Source organism: Carlito syrichta, unplaced genomic scaffold (genome assembly GCF_000164805.1).
Source record: "Carlito syrichta isolate Samal-C Ts95f unplaced genomic scaffold, Tarsius_syrichta-2.0.1 Scaffold288440, whole genome shotgun sequence".
Taxonomy (NCBI): domain Eukaryota; kingdom Metazoa; phylum Chordata; class Mammalia; order Primates; family Tarsiidae; genus Carlito; species Carlito syrichta.
In genome coordinates, this window is record NW_007232536.1 from 70,269 (window position 1) to 74,944 (window position 4,676).

At 52.9% G+C, this 4,676-nt stretch overlaps 1 protein-coding gene across 2 annotated transcripts in view; it reads right to left on the reverse strand.

The window, feature by feature from the left end:
• ACSBG1 (acyl-CoA synthetase bubblegum family member 1) overlaps window positions 1-4,676 on the reverse strand; it is a 63,558-nt gene that overhangs the window by 34,747 nt on the left and 24,135 nt on the right. The window lies entirely within an intron of this gene.

Consider the following 4,676-nt stretch of genomic DNA (forward strand, 5'->3'; position numbering starts at 1 on the left):
GGGGCGGGGGGAGGCAGGGCCTGGGAAGCCTGGAGGGGACCAGACTGTGCGCGATGCTATCTAGGTCCCAAAGAGGCAGTAAGACCAGTTAAGAGCTCCACCTCTTACTAGCTTTGTGACTCTGAGACCATCACTAAACTTCTCTGAGCTCCATTTCATCTATCAAATGGGAGAGGTAAATGTGTCTTCCCCACTGCCACTATGGAGATAAAATGAAAGAATACTAGAAAGTTTCTTAGCACATGGCCTAGTACATAGTGGATGGTGAATAAAAATCTGCTCTTTTTTTTTTTATTTTTTGAGTTGGAGTCTCACTCTGTCACTCAGGCCACTGCAGGCTCACAGTCACTGCAGCCTCAACCTGCTAGGCTCAGACGATTCTTCTGCCTCAACTTTCCAAGTAGCTGGAACCACAGGCATGTGCCACCATGCCCAGCTAATTTTTCTTAATTTTTTATAGAGATAGGGTCTAGCCATGTTGCCCAGGCTGGTCTCGAACCTGTGGGCTCAGGCAATCCTCTTACCTTGGCTTCCCAAAGTGCTGGGATTAGAGGTGTGAGCCACCGCACCTGGCCCAAAGTCTACTCTTCCTATGAGGGGCCAGCTGTGTGGGAAGGAGGGCCTCAAGCCCCCTCATAATCCCACAAATTGACCAGATGCTATGGTTCACGCCTGTAATCTCAGCACTTTGGGAGGCTGAGGCAGGAGGAATACTAGAGCCCAGGAGTTTGAGACCAGCCTGGGCAACATAGTGAGACTCCATCTCTATAAAAAATTAAAAGAAAGAAACAATTCCACAATCCCCTCTCCTCAACAGCCTTTGATGTGGGAGTCACCCTTCCCAATCTTACGTGAGTGCTTTGTGAAAAGGCAGCTTCAAGCCCCTCCCAATCTGTGACAGCCCCATCCCCTCCCTCACATAGCGCCCAGAGCCCAGGGCTCCCAGAGCTTCTGCGGAGTCAGTGAGACAGAGGATTCCAGATCTCAGCTCAAGGCCGACAGACCCTTGATCTATGCTGAATCTGGATCTCATAGCTCCATCCCAGAGCCTCCCCTTCCCCTAGGGACACCAGGGGCACATGAGAGGGTGCTGGACAGTGTGGCCCAGCAGCCAGGCCTGTGGGAGCCAATGATGTCTGTTCAGCACTGCTCTGGGTCCCTTTGGGACCTATGCTTGCTCTGAGGGCCTGCTGACAGCTGTGGTGCCGTGTGGCCTCTTAAGGCCTCCTGAACTGTCCCTTATTCCTTATCCCCAGCCCTACACACTGTACCCAGGAAGACTACTCAGCTCAGACCTAGGCCCAGAGGCTGCCTGAGGTTCTGAGGGCAGCTGGAGATCCTTCTCATCCAGGAAGCCCACTCTGATTCACTGGTTCCCAGATGGCACGCCTCCTTTCCTCAACCTATCCATGCCATCTACCCAGGACCTGTTTGCCCTCAGACTGGGGGTACTCTGAGAGCAGAAAAGAAGACTTGTCCATCTCATTATCCCTGGCAGCCCAGCACACAGGATGAATGGTCCAAGTGCAAGCCCAGCCTGGCTGTCCCTGCCTGCTTCCAGAAGTCCTGATAAACTAGACTGCGATGGACTTGCCCTCTTCCCTGAAGTTGCCTAACCTGCCCCCACCCCCCATTACATCCAGTGCCCTCCTGCTTGCCCCCATTTGGCCCCTGGCTGCTCAGATGGCCCTACTACAGCCCCCTCTGAGGGGACCCTACTTTTTTTGGAGCCCTGCTTGTTTAAAACCCACCCGTTCTGTATGTCTGCTGCTGCCTGGTAGCCAGAGGATAGCCATTCAGATGGAGAAATGGCGGTCCACAGGGCTGGGGATTACTTGTTCCTCCCTGGGGATGCCAGACACTTTTCTGGGGCTCCAGAGGACACGGAACTTCCCCCAAACTAACTCCCTTCCTGCCCCTCAAATTGCAGAATTCCCAGAGCCTCAGGGCTTGTCTGTGTCCAAGGCCCGATGCTGACACCCGTTCTTAGCACCTGGAGAAGGGATTATTAAGTCCAGGGTGCCTGAGTCTGAGCCAGCCAGCGGGACCTGTCTGAGGCACACAGCAAGTCTGAGGCTCCCTGGCTCCTGGGAAGACGAATGTGGGAGGCTGCCTGGGCCTAGCCAACCCCCTTCCTGGCCTCCTTCTGGTGCCTTTGAGCCACTCTCAGGAACAAGTCTGCCCTCTTGTTGGCCAGGTTCCTTCTCCTTTATCTCTGAGGAGAGGCCTGGGAGGCAACGCTCCGCCCCACCCCTCAGGCCAGATCCCTGCCACGGCCACCCCCAGACACTGCTGGGAAGAGGGGCAGCTTGTCAGAGGGCAGCTGCAAGGCCAGCCAGGGTTAGGGAATTGGTGTTTGGTCTCCACGAAACCAGGGAGCCTGGGCAACAGGGTTCCCAGAGCCCTGGTCAGGCGTCTCACCCATTACACTTCTTAGGCCTCTGTTTCCTCACTGAAGATGGCCACAGCAACCTTTGCCCATCCTCCTGCCCATGAAGAGTGGGACAGAGCAGAGGGATTCTGGCTCTGTTCCTGTCCTCTGGCCCCCTCCTTGGTCCAGGAAAGCCTGAAGGAAGAAGACTTAGAACAAAGGCTGCCTCCTGTCCCCTAGGTTCTGGCCTCCTCAGTCTTCCTGTTCAGACTCTAGGACTGGCCTCCTCCACCCCTTCCTCCCCAGCTGGCCCCACTTCAAACAAGACTACCTACTCCTTAGAACCCATAAGCTCTGCCCAGTCATCAGGGAACAAGAATACCCAAAGGGAGGCCATCACAAAACCCGTTCCTATGCGGCCATCCACCTTGAAAGGAGATACCTTTAGAAACATAGAAGAAACTTAGCTTTATTCTTGGTTTAGTCTTTTTTTGCCTCTGCATAACCATTGGAAAGCATTCAGACATTCTACTGCAACCTTTCAATTCATAGTTCAGCGTAATAATCTCTAGTAAACTTTTAGGTTCCTTGTCAAGGTGAACATTCAAAAATCACACTTTGCCTAGTCAGAGCCATAAAAGTGATAGTACAACAGGACTACCTTTGGTCAAGGAGTTTGGGGATTGCAAATGTCTGACAATTCTCTTTCAGGAAAAGCCCCTCTGGGGCCAAACCCCCCAAGTTAACCTAATCAGCCGTTTGTGACCTACATGACTCAGACCCCACCGTGGCAGCAATCACATGACTAACCCACCCATCTGCCCACTGTCCATCACCTGACGTGATTACCTGAGCTTGCCTGCCCCTTCATGATGATGTGGAGCAGACCACCACCCAATCACCTTAATGATCTTCCACCACCAAGGGGAACGGTTGAAAGGACTCAACCACAAGCAGTCATTGGCCATTTTAATCTAACTTCTGTGCAATTCTTGGCATCTTCCATGTGGCATTGGATCGCACCCCAGACGGCCACATGTGGGAAGTAATCTCTTTTTAAATAAATCTTGTCTTCGCCTCTTTGTGTTGCAGATCTTTGTGTTACTCGAATCTCCGGTTACTGGTGCTGTGCCCCCTCCAGAACCTCTGTACCTAACACACCTCTCAACTTAACTTCTCCCCAGCCAGTTCCCACCCGAATGCCCAAGGAAATGGGGTGGGCGTCACAGCCTGCCGACCTAGAAGATGAGCCTGCAACTGGCACAGACACCCTCTGGGGGCCACCTCCCTGTCACAACCTGGAAGACCAACACTACGGGGGAAGCTCTTGGCCCCCAGAAGTGACCAAGGCCAACGGTGGATGGTTCCAAGGACAGCACAGACCAAAGTGGTCAGTGACCCTCTGTGTTGGCACCTTTTGTTTCTTTTTTGTTTGTTAACTCCTGTTGTTGATACAATGTTGTTTGTAGTCCATAAAAATGAACAAAAGTTCTATTCTTAGTGTTAGCGTTTTAATGACTCTTCAGAGCAAAGGATAACACCACCTTCCTTCCTTCCTTCAGGCGCAATATCTGAAGGTGACCATCAAGAACCGAGCTTGTGACTTTCCAGCTGCCAGAATAACCCTCCCAGCCTCCACCTGCCCCTCACTCCAGCTAACCAGGCCAAAAATCCCAAGGCATTGCTTACCTGGGCCTCCTCCCAGTCCTCAGCCACCCCGAGCAGAAGTTTCCAAGGCCCGGCCTGGATGAGATCTTAGCCACTCCCTCTCTCTGGTTTCTCTTCTTCACAGCTTTGTTTTTTTTCTTTTTTGAGTCAGGGTCTCACTCTGTTGCCCAGGCTGGAGTGCAGTGGTATCACCACAGCCTCGACTTCCTGGGCTCCAGCAATCCTTCTGTCTCAATCTCCCATGTAGCAGTAGTTGGGACTACAGGCACCACCATGCCTGGCTAATTTTTTAATTTAATTTTTTTGTACAGACAAGGTCTCGCTATGTTGCCCAGGCTGGTCTCAAACTCCTGGGTTCAAGCAAGTGACGCTCCCGCATGGGCCTCCCAAACTGCTAGGACTTCAGACATGGGCCACCGCGCCTGGCCCTTCCCAGCCTTCTTGAAGAAGAAATCTCCCCCTCATGAGAAGAAGAAATCTCTTCCTTCTGTCATGGCTGGCCTTGATGGTGGCCCTGAGGGAAGGGGTTTGGTGGGGGCTGCTGGGAGTGTGGAGACCGTGAAATCCCTGCCTGCTCCTCGCCCAGGTTGTGTGCTATGGCTCCTGTGGACCCCTCCAGCTCACCCAGCACAACCCA